Source organism: Micropterus salmoides, unplaced genomic scaffold, assembly GCF_014851395.1.
Source record: "Micropterus salmoides isolate LMB-PRFRI ecotype aquatic unplaced genomic scaffold, ASM1485139v1 Ms_hic_scaffold_17, whole genome shotgun sequence".
Lineage (NCBI taxonomy): Eukaryota > Metazoa > Chordata > Actinopteri > Centrarchiformes > Centrarchidae > Micropterus > Micropterus salmoides.
In genome coordinates, this window is record NW_024040817.1 from 22,272,033 (window position 1) to 22,298,132 (window position 26,100).

Sequence of the window (26,100 nt, forward strand, 5' to 3'; positions counted from 1 at the left end):
TGGCTGTCTTCCAAGAGGCCACTGGGGCAGACTTCAAAGACACAAACATAAACATCCTACAAAGCCAACACATTATAATCTTAGTCAGCAACAGAGGGGTAGCAGAGGAGAGAATGTCAGCATGGGGAAAGACATGAAGAGAAAAAAACAGAGAGAAAGAAATAGAAAGTGAGTCAGTGGGAGTTCAGGACTAATGAGGAAGACAGATATACTGAATAATGGGAGTAGAAGAAAGACAGATGAAAAGATTGGAGAAGTAAGGAAGACTAAAAGTAGGAGTGGGGGGCCAGAGAGGCTGTAAATGAACGAATCAGGGAGGAGATAATGAGAGAGAGAGAGAGAGAGTAGAGGAAGTGAAGGCCAAGGAGGGGATGAAGAGGTGAATCCGTAGGGATGGGGGTAAAGCTCTTGGTCAGCGGTTTCCACGGCGATGGTGGACAGGCCAGCTGACAGGATGAATAATTTAGGACGAGGTGTGGACATCGATCCCACAATGCACTTCTGCCTGACCACATTGTCCCAAGCAAATATTCTCAGACGCACACTCACACTCGGAGGTACGCACACACACACCTACACAAATCATCCACAGCAGTTCCTCGGATCAGAGCTGACCTCTATCAAACCTGCTTCCAGACAAATGAAACACCTTGTATTAGTTACAACACAAGTGTCTGAATATTTGGATTTATGACCAAAAAAGTGATTTTGATGAAAAAACTACATTCATGTAAGCGTTATGGAGTAAAAAAAAAACATAACTAGTTATTTAGTATAGATACAAAACTGCTTGCACACACACTCACACACACATACACATACTATTTTTTGGCCCTGTGCTGACAGACACTGATGGCTGCTGGCTTCCAGTAGCCTCCTCTGCGTAAAGTCCTTCCTGTTTGGTCCACTGACTTCCTGTCTACTTCAACCTGATACTTCCTGGTTGAGTCAGATGTCTTTGACCCCACCGGCCTGCTATCCAAACCAAACACAGCCACATCCACCTCATTTCTCCTGCTGGAAAGTTGAAATGGACATAGAGAGGGAGCACATTTTGGATACTTTATTTACTTGCAAAATATCTCACTGAGCAAATCTGCACAATCAAATGGCTAATTTTAATATTTTATAAGTTTATTACTTTGCCGAGCTTGGTATTAAACATCCGATATGATGAACATCCACTTAAGTTCCAGTCTTACATTTTTTTTTAGTAACATTCCCTCAGCCTCTGGCACAACACAAGACCATTTTTAACCTAGTAGAACAATGTTTCTCCCAAATCTCTCCGGCTTTGCAGGCACCTCTCCTCTTCATTCATCACACAGCCTGAACGAGTGACCGGGGAATGACCTCGCTCGTACACGGACACACACACGCGCACACACATTTTGTAAACACACACAAACTCGTACACACCCAAATCCAAAAACACGGTATCAACTCACACAAAAGCACGATTCATTTATCACAAACGATACCTTGGAACACATGCTCAAACACGCGTGTGCCTCCACACACGCAAAGTGCACGCACACTCACAAGTAGTGGCTCCTATCACATCCGTTACAGATGGGTTCTCCTCCTCTTCAGTCCTAAATGAATATAAATATGTCTGTTTGACATCATTCATCTGCCAGAGAGGAGCACATTTACCGCGTCCAGCCAAAAGAGGCAGTGTTACTCTCTGCTCTGCTGGGGAGGGATGCATATGGAAAAGGGAAACTGTGGAGAATGGGAGCAGGGATGAAAATACTTGCAGAGATAAGGATGAATCAAGGGCATCTAATAAGGTTGGCGCAAAGCTGTAGATTAGGCAAAATATACTTTGTGAAGTTTCTTTTTCTTTCTCGGTGAAAAAAACAATCTTCTCTCTCTTTTTAAAAACATTTTATTCTGCCGCTGTCACCCCCTAATCAAATCTGATCCTATCTCTCCCCTCTTGACAGGTTGCATTCACAATAAAGCATTTGAAAGCCCATTAGCTCCACTTTCTGGTGGCGTAAAGCCAACAGCAATCCGATATCATCAGTAACAGTCCACGAGAAGATGACGGCCAGACGAAAAGTGAGATGTGGACAGACTAAAGCAGCTCAGAGGAGGAAGAGATATAAGTGATGGGAACAAATTGAAACAAAATGGCGGGTGATATGTCGCAGGGATGATGCTTAGGGAGATGAATTGAAAAAGAAAATTATACACCTGTTGAGAGCTGTTTAGAATCACATGTAAAGATGTTTCAGATCATGAAAAGATCATTTCAAATATCATCTGATGACCACTGAAGTTCACCAGACATGACCTGTATCTTTAGTTACCACATCTTCATAATGTAATGCTTGCGAAGCCCTGAAGGAGGCGACAGTTGTTTCAAAGAGAGACGACCCCTGCTGCAATCTGTGCTCCATATGTCATTAAGGCCATTAGGGAAACACTAGATTAACATTACAGCTAGAGTACCAGCCTTTTCTATGGGAGCAACCGTGGGTCGACATAAAAGCAGCATCTCACTTTGTCTCCCTTCCTCTCCCTTCCTCTCTTTTCCTGGCTGCCCATATTAACAAGCCATTGTCTTTCTCACAACTATGCTTTCTGAACTGCATCCCCCATTTCCTTGCCTTGAGTCATTTCTCTTTCACTCAGCTCTTTTTATGCTTCTCCCTGTTTCCCCTTCACTGGCCCTAGAATCTGCCACTGGGGGCAGTAGAAGAAAAGATGTCGGCTTTTAGGGAAGCATTTAGATAGCACCATCATCATGGAGTAATGATAGCCCCTGTGAATGTCCTTACTCTTGCAGTCCTAGAACATTTGCTATTTCTCTTTACTGTAGACATTTGTACGATATTTTATATCAAAATAAGACATTGTCTAAAGACTGAGTTGTCGTCAAACGTAAGAGAGAAATTTAGTTGTAGAATGATTTAACTCAGGCGACAGAACTTGTCTTTGTTTTATCGAAAATGACCAATCACAGTGTTCCCTCCACGAAAGCAGGAAACCAATGCGGCATGTTCACCTAGAGGTCAGGTGGAGGTCATCGTGGACTGTCATGCCTCCACTCAGCTCCCCCCCCCCGCCTCCTCCTCCGCTCTCCCCATTCCTGTGACAAAGAGAGCCCGTTTGGTTGCCAAGGAAACAGGCTTTTTCCATGGCGATGTTGGAACACGTGGGAAGGGCAGGGCGGCTTTGTTTCGCCCTGTGATGAAGGATTCTCCCCATGCATGTTTAATCGCCAGACTTATGGTCCCAAACCCAACAGCCGAGCCCATCTACCACAGCCTGATTATGTTCAATGGGGCTTCTGACACCGTCATTTTGCCAGTTTTATCACGCTGTGCAGCTCCCACCGCGGGCACCTTTGCTATTGTTGCACAGCCTTCCTGATGAGTACAGCTGAGACCACACAGACCAAACAAGGAGGTCACACATGTGTCTCTTTAGCAGTAACCAAAATTTGCCCGGCCAAATAAACACTGTGTTACATATACACACTCTGAATCACATATAAGCCTGGGCACACAATCCTTTTTGTCTTTTCTTGTATCTCGGCACCCACCCACCACTGTTTGGCTTAGCACAGTGGGGGGAAAAAATGGCCGATCACCATGGCAACAGTGTCTGCCGTTCTGCTACAGCTGTGATGTATGTGGTGACACTTTTGACCCTCTGGTGAACTCTATAATGCAGGAGTTGTACAGAGTCCAGATAGACCCTGCCTGTCCTGCCTGTCTTGCCCGTACTGCCTATCCTATAGTGAACCATATAGGAGTACTGTCAGCTTTGACCGTGGCGCCATGACAACAGATTCTCCAGCAAAGTCCCAAACAGACAAGATCAGGGCTGCATACCTTTGTCATGGAAACAAAATAAAATCTCAACAGTCTTATCGTGATCAACACCAGATTGCTGTTACAACAGGAATACCTGGTATTACAGGGATTATGTGTTCTGTGATGAGTGTATATGTTATAATAGATTGTTCACTTTGTAGATTGATTTTAATCAGGCAGCTAATCCTTAGACAATCCTATTCACCTTTACCAGTCACTGTTACCATTTCATAGTGTTTTCGTGTGTCTAATATTCAGTGAAACACTGCAGCGGCAGAAAGGCGTCAAACGTTGACATTGGATACAAATGGATATCTGCCACATTCACTGTCTTCACATTAATCTGGAAGGCAAAGGCAGTCTGTTTAGGAGCCTAGGATTCAAGGTTTGTTTGGCCCGTGCTTGCCTCTAAGTTATATATTTCCTTTACTGTCACACAACACAACACTTCTTCAGACCCTATGTTGACATGCCATTTACATTGACATTTACAAATCACACACACTGTTTCAGACATGTAAACGGTCGAATGCCCACAGCCTGAGCCCTGATGTGCAAGTGAACACACAGTGCCACAGATACTTTTCTTCAGTGATGCGCTTACACACTTATGGAACCCACACACTGTTGTGCGATGAGACAGACACAGAAAAATCACATATGCATGTGCGCCCCTCCCACCACCGCCATCACACATACACAACACACAAAAAACAAGGCAATGCAATACAAAGCAATACTCTTGCACACAAGCTCTCTCAATCAGAACTTGACACCTTCTGTCTGGTTGATTTTGCAGAAATGTAGCACCATTTCCATGTTCCACCACTAGGAGCGCTGCAGCTTTGCACAAAACCAGCTCTCCCAAATCTGCCACAGCTGCTGCCGCCTCACACTGAGCTGCAGTGGAGCAGTAGAAGGGGAGCTGACACCCAGTAAATGTAGACAAGCAGACACCTTCTAAATCATTCACATTGGGGTTTTTTTATTAAGAAACAATTGGTTCCACATGGTACCAGAGCATAGCGAACATATATAATGTGGTATGTATAGATAACGCAGACAAGTGGCTGTGCTAACACCAAAAATATGTTCACAAAGAAAAAGTGCTGCTCTTAAAATAAATCACATTTTCAGTGGCTTAGAAGACGACAATCACAAAGAGAAAGAATAATGCATCCTCAGTTACAACACAGAGCGCTGCCTGAGCTTTTATAATTTGTGTTACAGTCACATAATGTTTGCTATGTAAACCCTACCTCATTCATTGCCAAGAAATTGTTTTCTTTTGCTCTGGCAAGTGCAGAGAACATTTCCCACTTTTTTCAACAAAAAAGTGAAAGAAAACAAAAGACACATTCCATGTCCTGTTGCAGCTCCTCTGTCCTGTTTTTCCAGGTCACAGTCTGGGAGGGTCATGATCCTCTAAGATACACTTAGACCTGCCATACCACTGAGAAGTCAACCTGCAGGTCTGGAGAAAGAGAGAGAGAGAGAGAAACAGAGAGAAGGAAGAAAAGTTGTAAGAGAATTACAGTTGTTAATGCAGCAGTACATGGGGTGAATCCAGTGACATTTAAAGCCATGTTTATGCACTTACAGTAAATTATGTTCAAATGTCTTTGCATGTTCTATGTACACACAAACATGTGCATACTCTTTATTTATGCACGTGTTAAAGATTTTGCTGTTTTTGTTGCATTGTTAAAAAGAAGTCAGCCAGTGGGGAAAAAAACTCAATTCCAAAAAGGGAAAACTCTTAGTAGTTTTTACTAATCCAAATTGAGTGTATAAGGATAAAGGGTATGTTTTAAAGATTGTAAGACTTCAGGCAAATTTGTCACTGTTTAAATAAAACCAACATGACAAGTTGTCAGACATTCATACAGTTTTAAAAGAGTACTTTTCTCGTTGTTCTGTTTGGTCAGAGATTCAGGTGTGCAATGCTAATGGTGCCTAATGTAGCCTTAAGCAGAGATAAGGAGTGGGCTACAGGTCTCTGATAATATTGCTTCTATAAGATAGAGTTATAATATAAATCCACACTTTTCTATTTCAAAGTTGTAGCCATCACTTTATGCAGTGTTTTTCATATATGCAGTAGTACTCCCCAATACCTGTGAACACATGTAAAAGAAGACCCATACTGACAACCTCTTTAACTATAACATACCTCACTTACTGTAGTTCTGTGCAGATTATTACTGACATTATGAGCTCACTTTTTGGTTTTACCTTCAAAAAAAGTGGATTTGATAGTCTATCTAAACAGCTGAAGTGTTAACAACCTGTTTCTTCCCAGTTGGATTTTTTATGTCACTGCGTTCCCAGACCTCAGCATCTCTTCACCTCATCACTTTGGTGAGTAAAGTGTTATCATGAACAATAAAATGATGGCTACAAAACCACAAAAGTAAGATCCATGTTGTAGTAAAATGGACTCATCGTTTAAGCTGTCTGTCACTCATTTTCTGCATGTGCTCACCTAGCTATACATAGGCTACATGGCGCTGTCAATCATGGTCATCACGTTTGGGGACAGTCCCCTCCATCCGTCCACCCCTCCCTGTCCCTGTCTGTGGTCCTGCTACTGATGTTGAGCGGGTGACCTTTTCTCTCAGCTAATCCACACCAAAAAGCCCTAATTACTGCTGCCGCTCCACCAGCCTCCCCTGGCCCAATAATCAATACAGCCGATTGGCCGGCGGATCACCCCGTCAGACACCAGCACTTTACATGTGGCTAAGTGTATTGTTTTAGAGGGATGAATTCACTGTGTTTTCATTGAAACCTGGCACACAGCAAGAAACAAGCAACCAAAGATAGAGAAAAAGAGAAAAAGAGAAATGCTGCACGAGGAGCAGAAAGGTGAACTGAGGATGACTGTGATGTAACAGTCACACTGCCATACACACACACACACACACACACACACACACACACTTGTGCACATACACGTCCCTCCCTCCAACCCGAATGTTGTGACACCAGTTGACCTTATTGAGCTGCTGTTCTGTAAAGAGTCCCTGATTAGAATATCTTCCCTTTAACCTTTAGCAGAGTGATGCGCCTCCCGAAAGCAAAGAAATAAGCCATCAGTTTATGCAGAGAGGTAAATGTATCCTGTCGTTATTTCATTAAGCGATGGCATTTCACTAAACGTCCTGATTGCATCGCTGAAAATGTCGTTCAACAATAATACTTGCCTTTTAATGTTGTTGTTTTTTTTGTGGAACATGCAGGTGTGCACTTGTGTCGATATACTATATGATGAGCTGACAGTGTAGAATGTACGCTGCCCAGAGCACTTGTGCTTTCATCACTTTTCTCACCTGTATGTGTGTGTATGTGATGCATCTGTGTGTGCAAAATGCCCAAGGACATTTCAGGAGCAACAAAAGGCCAGACACTATGTTATCAGACAGAAAAAGGAAGTTTAATTTTAGATGCAGCTGCATGAACAGAATCATATCTATGAAAAGAAGGAGGCAATCTATCCTTCTTCCCTTTCTTTCACTCTTGCTGACAGTCTTTGATTATATTAGACAAGTTAATGAAAAGCAACATGGAAGAAACGACTGGCAGGTCTTTGTGCAGCCTGCACCTGCCAAAGTGTATGTCGGTGTGCGCATACCTGCCAGTGCCTATGTCTGGCTGTCTCGTGTCCTCAGGCATGCCATCCAGTCAACACGATGATGAGACAGTAAGAGAGTGATGAGAAGCTTGTCCATACCTTCAGGGTGAGGTCCATTCTGCAGATGTAAAATGGTTATGAAATAAACCTCTTTTCCACACAAGACACAGTAAGAAAGCTGAGGGGAAAATAACATAAATAAAAACTATGTGCTATATTTTGAGACCCCATTATCATGAGCACTTACAAAAAAGTGATAATATTTAATGTATCTTAATGAGACTTGCTGAATCAGAAGACATGTGCACAATGTGTCAAATTTTGCATACCAGTCCATCAAAAAGCTGCAGGTCATTTACCTGACGTTCTTTTTCAGCAAATTAAATTCACACATACTGCCACAAAGAGATTTTAGCCACAATAATGCAAAGCAAATATGATGTAATGTGTGTTAAGTAATAGGTCTGTTTGCCCAGTTCACAGGAATTACACCTATATTGGACGATTCTGTACCTAATGATTTACATCCAATGCCAACGCAAGTGCAGGAAATAGTGTGCAGGAGACATCACAGGCCTGCAATTAACTTTGACCAAGTGTTAATTAGCAAAAACCCTAACCATGTCTTAACCACGTTTATTTTATTTGTCATAATGAAGATATTTTAGAAAGCAAGACTTGTCACAATTGTCACAAGTACAATTTTCTTTTCAGTGCGGAACAAACAATAGGCATCATAGTTGTTAGTTTCACAATGACCAATGGCTACATTTTGTTTCTATCACTAGTGGTTGATAAGATGAGACTCACTGCGACCTACAGACAGGTGTGATTAATCTATCTGCTCTGGCTGACGACCAGGTCAGAAGAGGTCAATAACTTAGGAGTATCTACTGTTATGACATTGCATATCATAATCTAAAGGCATCCTGACATGTAAACATAGTTTCTCTGATATGTTGTTTTGATTCTTGGTAATACAGTGTGCTGTAATTAGGAAAAAGTCACTGATGATGAAATGGGCAGCTCAGTCCCTTTCCAACTTAATGATCGGTATCAAGTCTATGATGTCATCCTACCACTATTATATTGATTTAATGGTTGCATCAAAAGATGGAAATGAGTACCCTATATGTGTTAAAGCTGCAATAAATACATTCCTTACTGTCCCACAGCACAAAATGACCATAATAATTCTCTGGAGGTTAATAGAATCAATAGCAGTAACTCAACAATTGTTCTTGGGATACCAATTTCTGTCTTTCAAAACTAATTATCCAAACTGCAGGCCTTAGTTGTTAATAGTTAAGTAGTTAAGGTCATTTAAGTCAAGACTTACTTATTGACCCTTAAAAGGAAAAGTTTATTGTTAAACAACATGGAGGCATTGAGCCTTACACTTGTTTAAATCAGTCCAGCTTTACCCAACTTCTTAGAAGAAGAGGTATGGTATTGGAACTAAGAAGCTCAGGGATAGAATCATTATATTAGAAATGTTCTTTCATATTCAGGGTCATACTCTTTGACATCTTTGTCTAGTGGTGTCCACATGTGCAGAATCGCTACAATGAGGTCAGTGAAAGAAGTGTTTTCATAAACGACAGGCATGATAGCAACAACTAAAAAAATAAGACCCGTGTGTAAAAACTGGAAACTCCCTTCAATTTCAAATGCTCAAAGTCTTCCTGTCGGATTAGTAGTGCAGTGTAGGCTACATGCCAACAACCTGTGTGCATACATGTGCAGTGTGTTCTTGCGTGTTTTTCTGTGTCAGTGTGAATGTAAACCGTGAGAGCACATGATGGTGGACTGAAGACATGCAGCCCCACAGAGAGCTGCCCCAGTCAGCCTGGCCTGCTGAGTGAAAGCCTGTGGTAATGTTTAGCTTAGGGGGTGAAAAAGAAGGTGAGTGGGGGGTAAGGAAGGAGGGAAGGATGGGAAGATGACAGGGTTGGGCTTCAGTGGGTAGACAGAGAGTGAAGAGGGCGGTTGAAGGAAGGGAGGGATGGGTCACGGAGGAGTGACAGGGAGAGGGAGGGAAGGAAGGATGAAAGGTCCAACGGGGACGGAGTGCAGGAGAGGTCCCACTTGGTCTCGTCAGTCAGTCGTCTCTCTCTGACACCTGAACCTCCGCTGACCGGGTCGTGACTGCCTCTCTGGCACAGGAGATATCACTAGGGGGGCTGACCTTTGACCTCTCACCTCCTCATCGCCACCACAGCCCTCGCCCTGCCTTCTCAACAGCCCCCTTACTGGCTTCCCCGCTTTTATTTCTTTTCAGCTCTTCCTCCTCCATCCCTTCGCCAGCGCTTGGTTACCCAGAGCTCTAAGAACGGTGCTTGGCTGATTGGTCATTATCTGTAAGTTAACATAAAGATTTCTGATCTATATAAACAACTTGTGTATTTAATTTATCTTCGAAAATGCTTTACTTCCATAACATGATTTCATGTGAGGGAAGCCTAAGGTCACGTTCAAACAAACATTAGCAATGAATGAAAGGCCCACATTGTTAATTAGGTGACTCAGGAGGGATCCCAATTCAGAGGGCTCTGTGTAAATTGAGTAAGTAACCTGGGTAATTCCTCTGCTTACCTGCCGATTGTTGCAACTGAGAGTAAAATGATTCTCACTGTAATAGTGACGTCCCAGAGTTGTGAATCGTTCTTTTGAATATTAAAAAACGACTGTGCAGGGTTTTGGTGTGTGGTAAGCATTTGAATACATGAATCTATTTTTCAAACTGGTCTTTCTAGATTACATTCTTCTTACTGGTATTTGAAACAAAACGACCCCACCAATGCAGCCCATTGCTTATTTTTAGTTCAGTGGTTATCAGTCTGAACACCCCTTAAAGGTATAGAGTTGTTGAACACAGTGTTCTTACGAGTGGGTCCCCTTAAGTTAACACACAAGTGAACATATGGGCGACCCCTACATTCCTGTTGCCGGTTTCACATTATTCCACTGATTGACAGTTAATGGCAGTAACATGCCAAGAAGCGTGGCAATGCGCCCACAAAAGCAATGAAGAAGAAGACTGCTAGCTAGCCAACCAAGGGGGTAAGTGAGAGTTTGAGCAGTGAAGCTGACCAAAGCCTGCATGGAGTGTGCCATGTGTGCAGAAAAATTACATCAAGACCCTGCAACATCCCATTGCACATGAGAGATATAACCATATTGTTTAAATAAGAAGCTCTCTGAGATTCTAAAAAAAAATATTTGGCCATCAATGATGCTAATTTGCTGTTTTGCAAATGAGACTTGTAGGTGCGCTAATTAAACAGAGTCACAATCCAAGTCAGACAAACACACTGAGCCAAAAGACTTGTTGGCGAAGCTGAGTGCAGCATGGTGCAGCCATGCAGCTACCAGAATTACGGTTTTTCAGCCGTTGCTCTACATCATTAAACTGTGTCTTATGCTGCACAATCATGTGCAGTAGACTCTGGTGCCAGTAGAAAGTAGCCATATAGTTGTACTACATAGGACCAAAATTGGCTTCACTGCTCTCCATTCAAACATGCAGAGTAGCTTCATCCATTTACTATAATGTCCATAGCTAACATGGATGTAAACAATCAAGCCATTTGCTAGACCTCCAGGATACACACAATGCTTTTAATGCTAGTGACTGTTTATCGGTGGCGTTCCTTAAAAAAAGTTTAAATGGAAGTGTTTGTATTTATTTTATTATGTATTTATATATATTTTCAAAATACTAAACTTATCTTCCTAAACCTCATTGGATCTCACGCCCCATCTTAACCACCACAGTACGGTTGGATGATCCCTTCTCCATCACAGAACACCCCATTTACACCTGGTATTAAAATATGATCTGTATCTATTATCTGGATATTAAATTATCTGATCTTGCCTTTGTGTTTACACCTGGTATTTTTTGTCACTTTGTCCCGGTGTGTTGCAGTAAGTTACGTACATAAGTCACATATGCCTCCCTACTCTGACTTTTCAGTCCACATGTGACGACTTGGGAGTAAGAACGGTTGGTACTACAGCTATGGCAAGAAAAGAAGACAACAGCAAGTAGAGGGTTCCACACCATCAACTTTGTTAAGTTAAACGAATTAAAATGATATAATGTAAATACACACATTTTGACACCTTGAACACACATATGAATTACACTCACTTCTGATGTGCAGTGAGCTACTGGGATTTTACATGCTCTGAAAGGCATCCTTTTCAGATGGCGAGCTTACAGGGTTAGGACAACAGGCACACACACACACACAGTCACAAACATGAACACACGTTATATCCCTGGAGAGTCAGGCTAATCCAGGGTTTACATTGTTAGGACAACAGGGATAATCCTGCTAACGGGGTGTTTATCTAGAAACTGCAACTGCTGAATCCCCAACACACACAGTATTGACCCAGAGAGAAAAATAGCAAGGCAAAGAATGAGAGTGAGAGAGTAAGACAGAACAACCAAGAAAGGCAATTGAAGGAAAGAGAAAAGTCAGTGAGAAATAACAAGAAATGACAGTCAAAGGTTGCAGTTTAGGAAGCACATGGATAGAGAGAGATGGAGGAAAGGGGTGTGGAAGGAGGAACTGTCGGGTATGCAGATGAGAGCGTGATGGCATCAATGCAGGAGTGGACACAACCAGTCCCTCAGGACCACACACCAGCCAGAACACACACACACCAAAAGGCAAAACAAAGAGCAGATAAGCCTACATTAGAGCCAGAAAACACGGACACATGAACAGAACACACATGTCAATACAATAAGCTAATAAGGGTTGAGATAGAGACTTTCTATGGTCAAACAAGGAGCTTAATGAGCACATTTAAAGCAACTTTAATTTATAAGATGCTGTAGTTTCTTTTTCATTAAAACATCATTGTCTAAAGCTATGGGGAAATTTGTGTGATGTTTCTGAACTGCAGTTGTTTCTGAAATATAGAAAATGAAGGAAGAGATGAAAGGACCTTTCTGGACGTCCCCTTGCACATTGCTTCCAGTGGGCTGGAGAATATGTATATCCTGAAGATGTTGCAAACACTTGAAACAATATGTAAAATGTTTCATTAACTGGACATGGATTGAATCAATGTTTTATTATGTCAGAGGTAGATAGAACTACACTACATAAAAGATTAATGGATTAGTACTCTAGCACGGGCCGTGCATGATCGCGCAGCATAACCGTGGTTTAATGACGTAGAACAACGGAAGAAACACCGTAATTCTGGTAGCTGCGTAGCTGCACCAACAAAAAGTTTCATGGCTCAGTTTGTTTGTCTAACTCGGATTGTCACTGATTAATCATCCCACCTACAAGGCTCACCTGTGAAACACCAACGCAGCGTCACTGATGGCCGAATAGTTTTTTTAGATTGCTGAGAGCTTATAATCTAAGCAATACAGTTACATCTCTCATGTGCGACGGGCCTACATGGATCCCTCCATGCAGGCATTGGTCGGCTTCACTATCCGATCTCTGGCTTACCCCCTTGTGTGAGACGCACAGGGTGTTTCTCTATGAGACGCTTCCGGAAGACCCGAAGTGCTAGCTACATTCATGATAAAGGTGTTGACAGCCCCCCAAAGCCCCTACCCTTACCACAACCATCAGAAATGTTAGTACCTAAACCTAAGTCACTGAATTTATGCATGTCGACCGACTAACCCTACAGCTGCGCACATCGGCCAACAGGTAGGGTTAGCCTCCCTTGTGTTGCTGCAACGTAGGAAACGGGGGCGTTTCATACGGACGCTGAAGGGTACCTTTAGCGTAAAATCCTTACGCTTTGTCACGCTTTCTGAAAGCGTCAGTTATGACGCATTGAGACGAGAATGTGTTGGAATATTCATCCCCTGAAATTAGCTATAGGGACAAATAAGATTTTTGTACCCGACTGTAAACATGTTTATTTTTGCTTTAAAATTTAACATTTTAACATGAGGGCTATGGGGATTGACTAGCTTTTGGAGCCAGCCTGAAGTGGCCATTCAACGAAAAGCATCTTATGGCACATCCAGGTTGGCTTCATTTTTCATGAACAATGTTCGGCTGTTTTCCATATCAGACACAGAGGTTGCTGGAACTTTTAATGCACCAATTAATATATAGTATTATTGGCAGAATAGCTCAGCTCCTGAGGAGCACAATAAATACTGCCAGTGGTACATAAAAAATAACTAAACAGACACATGACACTGCAGTATGTGATACCTAAAAATGCTCAAGGCAAAAGAGGCTAACACCATGTATCACAATAAGAAGCTACAGTCTGGCATGGTGGACTGAGAAATCAACTAAGAGACAGAAACAGCCACATGTAGCACATTTATAAGCAGATAGGAGGAAAGTATAAGTAGCAGTGATATAACATCTTGTCAGATTATTACTCACTTGATGAATTATTTTGGTTTTAACTGTTGGCAGTCTGGTGCTGATGTGTGTGCACAGCTGAAATGCTCCACCAGAACTAATGAAATGCTTCATTTTACTAAGCGTAGCTGCCTCTGAAGGCAAGAAAGGCAGTGTTTTTAAAATCAGACAACTACCACATCCTTCCACCAAACAGTTCCAAAAATGACGGACAAAGAATATTATTGACTTTACTTGACTTTGGACTAAAAATGGCCACTATCTGTGTGCTTTGAAAGTAAAGCATAATTTATAGTTCTACGTTAAGGGGTTACACCACGTAGCTGACATATGCCTCATTAAACATTCAACTAACAACATGTCTAGGTTACAGCAACTATGAAGATATTAACTGGGGTCCCAAAAACTTGGCTTGACTGGTCAGCATGCACTGATTGTGTTTTGTCCTACAAGTTTTTGATGCCGGTAGAGATAGAAGAGATTGATGGCAAAGTGAAGTAAGTTTAAAAAGGCTCAGTTCTCCTTTCACTAACACACACTTAACAAAGATATCTCCACTATCCCTGCTCACCGCGAGTCTCTCTGTACATCACAGTTAATGAAACACTGTAAACCTGGCAAAACACAGAATAGTCTCATATGCAGTAATGAAACAAAGGACCTTTCCACCGTCATTCCTATCATAAGTAAATGAAGATTGTCAAAACAACTAGTGGGTAATATAATTTAAGGCACATACACCATGATCATATAAAAACTGTCCACTGTTGTGGTGGTGCTATCAACAAGAGATATCTGGATTGACACTTGATGATAATTTTCCAGCTAGCTACAATTAGCAGCTATGATATGCTTGCTAATTTCTTTTGGAATATTTTTGAGGTGGTTCCTTGATTAGCTTGATGTCTGTGCCCAGACAGACATCAGACAAGACTTTCACTCAGCCAACCGAGGCCTGTGTGAATTACACTATTTACCACGTGACTTACATAATGCACTTATTTTAACCCAAACCGAGGTGTTTTCCTAAATCTAAGTGGTTTTCTTGCCTAAACCAAACCAAACTACTACCGTTTCACATCGTTTACCATGCGCTAAACATTGTGTGACTTAGGACACGTGCCTTACTAATGTACTTAAGGTCCTATACGCCTGCTGCTGGACTGGTACTTGTCAACGCTCGTAGATGTCGTTTTGGAGAATGGTCATATGTTGTTTTACTTTCCAAAGGACATGTACTTTTGGAAAACAGTCTTATATGTAATTTTGGGACTCTTGACGTTCGACCTATTTAGTCAGGACGTGTTGGAGAATACAGTATGTCAATACCGTGTACCGTCTCATCCCAGGGCGTCTGATACCAATGATTTGGGGAAGTCTGACAAAGCGTCAGTATTAGACACACAAGGTACCCTTCAACGTCCATATGAGATGCCCTGTCCTTTCAAATAACTCCATTGTAACCTATCACATAATGTACTTATTTCAACCTAAAACACTATGTTTTCCTAAAATCTAACCAAACCTTGGTGCCTAAACCAAACCAAAACCATGATGTTTTCCTAAAGTTTTTTGTGCCTAAAACTGACCAAACTGCATATATACTACACATTAAAAAAGCATTTCAAATGGACACTTAAGTCCACATATTAAAAAGGTGTCTCATACAAATGCTATACCTTGTGCCTCAAGTACTGACGATTTGTCAGGATTCCTCAAAGAGTCGTATTTGACGCCCTGAGATGAGAACATGTTGCAATGTCAGGTATTGTTGGGAGAGTTTGAGCTTAACTATCAGCAGAGAAAATTACACTTCCTGGCCAGTAATAGCAATAGGCCTGCGTTTGCTACAAGTAACATCCAAAAACTAAAATGGCTCTTTAATAACATGTACAAATGAAACCAAATGAGTTCTTGACATCCAATCGCTAATGCAAGGACAAAAGACACACTGCTCTACACATTCATGCATACACACAAACTGTCTATACTTTTCCCCACGGGGGCTCGAACTTCAGTGGCTAACTGCCACTCCAGAATCTAATGCTGCCTGTCGGAATATTGCGCTGGCTGGCATTAACTTCCTGTTGGGGGAGGTAAGATGGGCAGGGGGGATATCGGCAGAGCAGCGGCAAGCTTTAGCATGCATGTCAGGGCCGGGGACGCTCCCTGAGCCAAATGCCAGTCTATAGATCGCAGAGGGGACTAAAGATCACATCATCGTCCACCCGGACACGGGTGACACCGGACAGCAGACGTGGGAGAGAGGGAGGACCGAATGATCCCTGCCAGGACGAGCCGTTATAGACAGCCGCTGTCATTACAGGGCAAACATGCACCCGTACGGGTGCACAAACGCACACACACAAGGAGTAATACACACACGTACACGAACCGTGACGACGACATTATAGACAAGCGCTGTCATTAGGAGAGTCTCTGCGGAGCTGAAATGATAACGAGCAAGGAGGAGTAAGGGGGGGATGTTGCTGTCTGCAGGTGAGCATGTGGCGTTGGAGAGGTCAGCTCGCTTTAACACACACACGCACACACAAACACAAGTGCCATTCATTCTCTTGCACAGCTACTGCTGAAATAATATTTTGGTTTCTGGGGAGTTTCACAAGAGCCAGACAATCTTATGTTTATGGGAACTCTTGGAAATACGAAAATACTCCAATAAAACTCTCTAGCTGGTTAAATTATAACTACACATTACAATTTCTGTAATATTGATTTCTTCTGTTTTACTATTGAAATATTTGAATTATATTGAATTCTGAATTCTTTCTGTATAGAAAAAAAAATGCAATGCAACCTGATATCACCAAAGGGCATGTGACTAACCAGTGTCTTAAGTCATTTGCTTTTAGTGTTTCATTTCACGCCATTTACTTTGTACTGACTTGTGTTATGCTGAGTCCCTGTGAAACCAAATGTCAGTGTTGACTTATTTAATATTTTATATGTTACTTAACCCACACTAAGTTGTTAACCAAACTGTGACAGTGTCATAATATTACCCACATGTTTGTTCTTGCTACATGACAGCAAAGGTCACCTGACTATCATTAACCTGACATTCCTGTAAATCCAAAACACATGAAATGTGGCATCTCTAATGGCGTTAAATGACTCTTGAAAAGCTTAAAATGTGTCGACATGAAATGCGAAATGTCCTTAAAAGTGACATGTTATACACCATCCCATGATATTACACTGGAAAACAGCACATGTTTAGGGGACTTTCAAAGTGGGAAATGACCTGAAAACTTTCAATATAATGCATTCCAGTAAAACTGTGAGGAGTTTAATCTACACCCCTCTGATAAAGTGTCAACAGAAACTTGCTGTGCTGTTGTACTGGGTTTCTTTTAGATTCTATATGTACCATGTAAAATGTTATATATCACTCAAAATAACAAGTAAAAATTGTGGGAAAGTAAAAATAGTGTGCTTTGATCAGTCAGAGTATAAACTATTCTCAGATCCACAGTTCACATAAGCTTCCTACATAGATGAGAGGCATCAACATTTTGTGCAGGTGTTGCCTCTGTCATCAGATTAACACTCTTAATGTACATGTCTTCCTCTGTCTGGAGTGAGACATTCTTTAACAAGGACATAGAAAAACTATATTCACAACAAAGTTAATGCAGTAAATGGTGGCCAACATGTCTCTCTATCAAAGTGCTGTGCAGTCATTACTGTAATGGTAATGCTACATAACATGCTTTCTGGCATAGTTGATCAACCAGCTGGAGGGGGATGAGGAGGAGAGGGGGGATAAGACTGGGATACAAAAAGAAAAGGAAATCTAGGAAGACTTTCACACATCATGGTTTATGTAGAATCATGTTTTCTGATGGCTTCTGCTGCTCTGTCAGCATCTCAGCGCCAAAAGTGTGATAAGAAGCTTTTATCTAGTATGTTTACACAGCCCTAAACATACAGTATTGCACAGATTTTACTTTAAATCAATTTGTCTTGCTAAGCTCACTGTTACGAGTGCTGAAGATTCAAATCTACACTGCTCTTTGCCTGAAGGGGACAGGCAGCCTATCAGTGCATAGTTGCACCCTGCCTCTCAGACTCCCACATTGCGATGGGCTTCAGGGTGTGTACAAACGAGAGGCTTAGAGTTACACTGAGCCTTACAAATGTCACTGAAACATCTAAGTCATTCTTAACAATAACAAGCTGCTGTATTAACTGCCTGTTTTAACATCCACGCTGGCTATACTGCTGCTGCTGCTGCTGCTGTGTGTGTGTGTGTGTGTGTGTGTGTGTGTGTGTGTGTGTGTGTGTGTGTGTGTGTGTGATTTCTGGCATTTAAACACTCATAAAATACACTGAAGCATTCTAGTAATTGGGATCAGTAAATTTGACACAGGGGCGATGCTCATCCACCGGTTCAAAAATGTTTAAATATGTTAATTTAAAATAGTGCTAACAACATAAGAAATGTTTTAAGACATCAGTTAAACAAATGGAAGAAAAAGCAATCTCAAAATATCTTGATGTGACCTGGTCTAATATCTCTTGTCAGCAGCCATCAAAGAGGTTGAGCGCTCCATTTTGTGTCAGTTAACGCACAAATTGCTCCCTAATCCCTCCGAGATTGTGTTTCCACACAGTCGCGCGTGAGCATTGCTCTTGCAATGGATGGGGGGGGGTGGACAGGTGGTTTTCAGGTATAGCGGTGTCAGGTGAGCTCAAACGTCTTGACAATTGTTGCACGTCGCCCAGAGCAGAGTCCAAACGATCACACATCTCCAAATTCTCCCTGACATGGAGACGTTTAATCTCAGCTGCTGAAACCTCTCTTTTGCCCTGGAGCTGTGTGTGTTTGTGTGTGAAAGTAGTGACTGTGCTTCTGTGCTTTTCTCTGTGGGGTGTTAGCAATTATCTCCTTGAGGCTGTTGTAACACGTGCTACTTCACTTGTCTAGTTACTCATGAGACCAAAGGTTCAGGTCTTCATATAAAGGTTTTGGCTCAGTCAGTACTCACTTATTGACAAGCACTCAGGAATGACTGTTGGGTGTGTTGCTGGAAATGCAGTTTAGGGTTTGGGATTATGTTTTAGCTTTGTGTGTTAATCTTACATCTTTGGCTCAATACGGAAATTACAACAAGCACAACAAAGGCAACTGTGTATGAAAACGTTTAGTATATAAAGTACAAAGCAACAATTCTTTTCATCTTGGCTTCACAAGGAAAATATTTTTTTAGTTTTAGAAATTAATGAGCTAATCAGGTCAGCTATGATTATTTAAGGCACACTGCGGTACTTATGCCATCTATGTATATCTATCTGACAAAATATGAGACTATCAATGATATATGCCCTTGTTTTATCTGCCAAAGAAGACTAAAATAGACATTATTTTACATCTGCTAATTATTATGCTTATAATTTGCGACTTCAGTACAGGTATTGTGTTTGACATGCACTGGGACAAACAGGCCTCCTGGGTGGTCAACATCACATACTGTAGATTAGCATTACACTAACGGGATGACTTTTCTCAGCAACAAGTTGTGTAAGGGATTACAATTTGAAATTCAGCACTCAGTTACTTTGACAATTTGGGGGTCGACTTTATGTTGTGTGAGGGCATGTGAATTTGATGGAGGGTTGACATGAATCTCGTCTCTGTGCAGGATTTACCTATTTACCTTATGCGTCTTCTTAGCTGCTAGCCAGCCACTGATAGCTTAGCTCACATTCAGTTGGGTAGCCTTCAGTTGAGGACGACACTTATCTGGACTGCTGCATGCAGTCAGTCACCAGTCTTAGCTAACGTTAGCTGTTGATGATCAATGGATAACTCCCAACCTAATGCTGTCTGCTTGTAAATACACTTACTTTAAATGTGAGTTGAGGGTGTAGAGGATTTTGAGTAGTTTAAAGGCACTTGTGCTTAATAACTAAAGTAATGTAGCAATTGCTTTTGCTGTTGAGTAATTAGTAAAGTGAGGCAATTAGAATTATTCTCTTTTCTTATTATAGATTTTTATTCAGCTGTCAAAGAGAATATGAAATTATTTTAGATATCTGCTACATTGTCATGGTGGTGACATCTGCCAGAACCCTGTCTTTGTCATTAATTGTAGAATGAATTGCTTTGCTATATTGCTTTTATGTTTTATGTAAAGCACTTTTGGGGGAATTTTCTTGTTGCTGAAATATGCTATACAAATAAACTTGCCTGGCCTTGCAGATGGTGTTTCAAGGGTGTTATTCGTAGAAAACACTTTTAAGTCTCACTGCACTCAGATATACAGATGCACCACTGACCTGGAATTGGGTTTGTAGCAGAAATATGGTAACATTTTTGTGATGAAAATACATAGTACTCAGAAACACACCTTTTGCCTTAAAAAAGAGCCCAAATGTAGATAAAACACAGGTCAAACTTTTATATTTCTCTTTTGAACAATATAGAGTGTTTTGAACAGTTTTGTTCTGCAATCCCAACTTCACTTAATGCCTAAATTTCTTTATTTCTTTAACTTCCACTTGTTACCCTCCTTTCTGGTTCATGTGAATGGTGGAAAACGATCAAGGGTGTAAATTTGTAATGTACTTTACTGTTGTCACAAAGATGTATGGTTTGTTGTATCTGTGTATAACTATTCTGACTTCCACAGCTTTTCAGCTAGGATATTCCTAAGTGGTTATTCCTGTCTGGTGTGTGTGTGTGTGTGTGTGTGTGTGAGAGAGAGAGAGAGAGAGAGAGAGAGAGAGAGAGAGAGAGATGGGATGAACAGCCTGTCTGTCAGGTGTTGGTACTCACATTAGTCATGTAAAAAACAAAGGATTCTCTGAAGCGACAATAGCCAACACAAAGAGCATCCAGACTCCACTCAGTGTCACCCGATCTCTTGTGTGTGTGTGTGTGTGTGTGTGTGTGTGTTGGGGGGGGGGGGGGGTAAATAAGTGTGTGTGTGTGTGTGCGTGTGTGTGTGTGGTGAGGGGCTTTCTTTAAGAGGCGAGGGCGCCTCATTGGCTGCCATGCTGGGGTCAAGCTGAGGTCAGGACATGTGTGATGGATGGACCCCTGTCTCTAGACCACTGCCCTTCTCCCAGTCCTCTTTCCTCCTCTGGGCCTCAGACCTGCTAAGGCGCACTGGCTGTGCTCTCCTCTGTTCACATGTCTTTGTTTCACTCGATTTGGCCAAGTGGGACGACTTCAACAGACACAAGGAGCTTAACGAAAATTGCAGATAACTCTTTGAGGTGAGTTCTGCTGTGGACGTACAGTGCTACAGTCAGCCTCTAACCTACCACGTAATCTCTGCCTTTCCTTATTCTAAACAGCATGACACACTTCACTGTTTCAGTAACTCTCTCATCACATACATGTACACACGACAAACAAGCACCAACGACATGATGTCATCTCTCCGCTCTTTCCCTTCCTTCTCTTCCTCCATCATACTGTCAATCCTTCTATCGGCTTCATCCCTTTATCGGCATATGGAGACACACATCTGTCGATGGAGGAATTCATTTTGGCTGCCAGTCACAACAGGGGAGTGGTCAATGAGCACAGACGTGCCAATACCTCAACTACCCTGTTGAGTGACTTCTGTCTGTCTGCCTCTCTGTCTCTCTTCCAGCACTTTCTGTCTGCCTCTTTGTGAGCACAAGTAGACCAAGAGTCAGTCTGTCAGAAAGTAGAAACTGTCTCTCACTCTCTTGTTTTGATTTTCATTGCGTGTGCGCGTGTGTGTGTGTGTGTGTGTGTATGTGTGTTTGTGTGTGTCTGTGTTTGTGTTTGTGTGTGTCCAGGGCAAGCTGACCATAAACAAACTACAACTAAGATCTACTGTTTGTGTAAGTCTGATCAGTGCAGGTGTCACTGCAGAGGCCTCGAGGACACACAGACTATATTTGTGTTCACATCCCTGAACATTTAATTTGCATAGTGGATATCTTTATTACACTGGAAAAAATAGGCTGAACCTCATAAGCTTTGGTCAATAAGGTTTGATGGCAATGCCAAATGGATATTTTCTATAGGTGGTACAATGACCTGGGCCTCTGAACTTACTTCTCTCTGCAAAAGCATTCTCATGTGCTTCCAAATCCTCTTATTTGACACTTTTTAGGTAATTCTCTATGAGCTTAATGGTCCTTTCCACTGTATTTTTGTGCATGCACACACAGACACACACACATAAATGCACATAAACCTCTAAGAAAAACAAGAAAATAAAGTCAACAAGGTGAGACTTCAGAGGCAGAGACATCAGTTTGACACTCCAGGGTAAAATTTTTAAAAAGCATTTCCTATCTGTTTCTCCCTCTGTGTGTCTCTGTGTGTGTCTTCCCTGACTTCATATTCTCAAGCACCTGTATTTGCATTAGTTTACGCACTACCTCAATACAAATGTCTTGTAAATGTTACTGCATTTATGTATGTTCACATGAATATATTCGTATGCGTGTGTGTGTGTGTGTGTGTGTGGTTGTGCGGTAAATACCTGTACACTCTCATGTGGTCCATGTGAATCTTGTGGTCAACTCTGCAAATCATCTTTCTACTGATCTACTGATGTCCACCGATCGCTGTAGGAGAAAAATGGTGACATTATGACAAGTTTCTTTTCTTTGCTTTAATTCAGTCTTAGGGGAAAAATTCATTGTGATTGCAGCCTGTGAAAACAGTTTCCTTCACAACTTAGACTCTACTTAGATTCTATTGAGAATATAAAAATTTGAGGGGGGAAATATTCCCCGACATCCTCCAAAAGGTTACAATTAATGGATTATTATTATTATGTTGTATAATTTACTAGGTTAGAAATCTATCAAAACTAAAAGAAAAATGCAAATATATAAGAACATGTAGCTAAAGAAATCTGAGATAAATGTCCTTTTAAATATTGGGGAATCTTATTTCTTTGTATTTAAGGTAATGTTTTTTAAATGCTACTAAATATTTATATCAGCTTGCATTTACACAAAATGTTGAAGATTATGTTAAAGAAGAAATCAAAATTATAAACAGGGCTTAAATATAATTTAAAAGAAATTTACAAATTGAAATGTAAAATTTTATGTTTATAAATAAGGTTTTATTGTGACTTTGCTTCTTGTAATTGTAGACCTAAAGTGATTTTTGGTAAATATAATATATAAATATAGTAATGCTTCAGCTTCTTAAAATCTTAAAATGATAAAGATATTTTAACTGCTCAACACATGAGTTTTGTATGAAGTAATCCTTGCATCATTTGTATTTTATGAAGTTTCAGAATCTAAGGGGGAAATTAAAATTAAAAGGTGAGTGAATGTATTTGAATTGAGATTCATTGTTTAGATTTATTTCAAAGGCACAGCCTAAAAAATAAATTACTTGCCACAGGTTTTATAAGAGTTCATTTGACCGACTTTTTTCACAAGTTGTGTTCAAGTCATTTGCATGGCACACATTTTTTGTTGGCACAAGAGCACGTCTATTTTCGGCCACATCAAGGACGCGCAAATGAATTCGGCATCTATTTTCTGTGTCACCCCCTTGAGTCAAAAGCTTTAAACATCTTTTCCTCCTTCACAAAGCCTTAATGGTTATCGTCAAACATCTGTCATCATCCATGTGTTTGTCCGAGGGCCCTAATGGGAACCATCAGCTGCGCCGGGACAGATTCTGGCGCTCGGAACAAGAAAAAAACGTCTTAACTTCACATAGATGAGGTCACTTTTAGCATTTAGACTCTGAATGTGTTTTGGTCAAACAGGCCGCCGGAGCGGAACTGTGACTGCGTTGTTGAGGTGCTTGTTTGCCCAGTATGGTCTGTAAACTGTTGTTTAGGTGTGGGTGGTGCTGTGACAACAAACTTAAACTGTGACCGAGGATTGACCCTTGGGTTTCTTTTGAGGATCAGCTGCTTTTCTAATCCACTCTGCGTGGCTCCTGCATAGCGCACAGGGGCCTGGAGGGAGCTAAAACATCTCAAAAGTGGGGTCCGGGGAAACCTAAGGGTCCTTGAGGAGTTTTATGGCGGTCTCCAGAAACACTAGGATTTTATTTTATTTTAATATTTCTTTTTTCCAATAGGCTAATGCACACAACTTAGCTAATACCTGTGTGCAAAGAGAAAATAGCCTTCTATTCTATCTACAGGTCAAGTCATTTAACGTCTAAAATCTGGTCAGGTTTGGACAGGCACACGGGGAAAATAAATAAATAAATCGGACCAAATGAGTAACTATGTGCCTCAATGATGTCAGTCCCTGTTTGTAATTGCAAGCAAAATAGAGGGACACCAGATGTGTAGAAAGCCTTATTTTAAATGTGAAATAAGGCTCTTGATTAAAAGTGGTCCAAGGTCGTAAACAAAATCCCAACGATTTAAAAACACTCGTTGCAAGACATAAATATGCAGATTAGGCAGTGAAATAATAGCCATAAGAGAAACATATCTTTGTATGTATATAATATTGTGATGAGAACAAATTTCTCGAACAACCGTTCTCGCATTGAAATAATACGTTTTTAATAGGTTGTTACATTTCTGACAATATGTTTCTTTTATTTAGACCTGTTCTCTGACTTTTAAATAAGTCTATTTAAAATATGTCTCCCTTTGTTCAAAATGATGTGGAACCTCAACAGTTTAGAAGAATGAAAGAAATTAACATAAAATAAAGCTAGGCTGCTCCATGTGGTGTCAGTCTAAACTTTCTCAATAGATCTGTAGGATAATAATTGCAAAACATGTTACACAAAAAGCCCAAATACTGATGTAATAGTGTGCAAAGTCTAACTATTTTTTCGTTTGTCTTAAAATATTCAAATGCATTACAAGCTCTATTAAAATAGTGAATATATACAAATAGTAAAATTAATTTAAATTACTCCCAATCTCCTGCTGAAGATCAAGTAGAATTTTGCTAAAACTAAATAGTTTGTCATACAAATAGAGCACATAAACATCCCTTTGACGTTTTTTTCTTTTTTACAGAATTAAAAGAGATAATCTTTCACCTCATTCTCATCCAGATTGGCCTGACAAACACAAACAGGCCCTTGAGCAACAAGTCTGTGTGCATACTTTACTATTTATACTGAAACAACTCCTCAACAAAATGAGGGTGTCTGCAGTTACCAAACGGACCTTGTCACAGGTTACATACACAGCTTAATCTGCCCTGCATGTAGAGAACCACCTAATACAACGCCCTAAAAATGTCGAACAAGGATTATTAGAGGTGAGATGAATAAAAAAGAGGTTGGCAACAGAACTTACTGTCCTTTTCCATGTTTGCCGTTGCTGAATGAGCAGCTTGCTGCAGCCTGAGCAGGTCTCCACAGCTCCAATAGGGCAGCTCCTGCAGGTGGATCTAAGGTAAAGGTGAACGTTGCTCATTAATCACGGCTCTTTCAGCGTTTTTTGCCCTTTTATGGTAAAAAGGACTCGCAGCCTGCACACCAGGAATTACAACAGCAAAAGAATCAGGAAACCCTTTCTTTTAGATTTGGAAATTGGAGAGAGGATATAATCTACCTTGGGAATTGTAAACGTCCACATGACAGTCCAGTTAAGACACACGCGTTTGATTTGAGGAATACATAGTATCCTTGTAAATATGATTCCACTTACAAGCTGATTTAAAGACAATATGATAGTTATTCAATTAAAATGCGTTATCCTGAAAGGGCAGATTTATAAACCAGGTGTAGCCTAAATATAACAAAACCTGAAATAATAGCTCTTGTTAAAGCCAAATTGTGTAGCCCTTTCACTGCTACATTCACTGCTGCAAGTTTTCACTGTTCAGCTTGTCATCAGGTGGGGATGATGACACCTCCGTGTGACTTGGGGAACCGGAGTCAACGCTGACAGGACCAGTGGGGCCCCATCCTTGTCGATAGCCTAACCTCGATGTTTAAATCAATAGGGTGTTTTTTTGTCCCCTCAATAAGCCATGAGCTCGATAAGGTTGTCATCACAAATGACGCTGACTTCCGCGCTCTCATCTCCTCCGTGGATAAACATGCCTTTATTATGCCAATAACTGTTCACCCCAGGGACGGGAGCGCGCACGGCCGCATACATTTAAAGACTCGTGTAGCCTCTCAAACGATGGGAAAATGGACAGAGCTTTCATTTCATGTCTGTAGAGCTTAACAGAAGAAAGGTCTGATGGGCGGATTATGATGGAAGATTTGCTTTAAAATCTTATGAAAAGTCTAATTCTAACTCTCCCAAGACTTCCCCTCAGTAACGACACAGAGGAATCGTTTTTT

The 26,100-nt window shown here is 41.1% G+C and overlaps 1 long non-coding RNA gene across 1 annotated transcript; it reads right to left on the bottom strand.

Moving 5' to 3' along the window:
* Positions 1–4,794: 4,794 nt before the first annotated feature.
* On the bottom strand, positions 4,795–25,216 carry LOC119906806. Its single transcript, XR_005445038.1, has 4 exons — positions 25,100–25,216; positions 22,331–22,415; positions 7,465–7,582; positions 4,795–5,304 (listed from the first exon to the last, which is right to left on the bottom strand). It is a non-coding gene; the product is annotated as an uncharacterized LOC119906806 (long non-coding RNA).
* Positions 25,217–26,100: the final 884 nt, after the last annotated feature.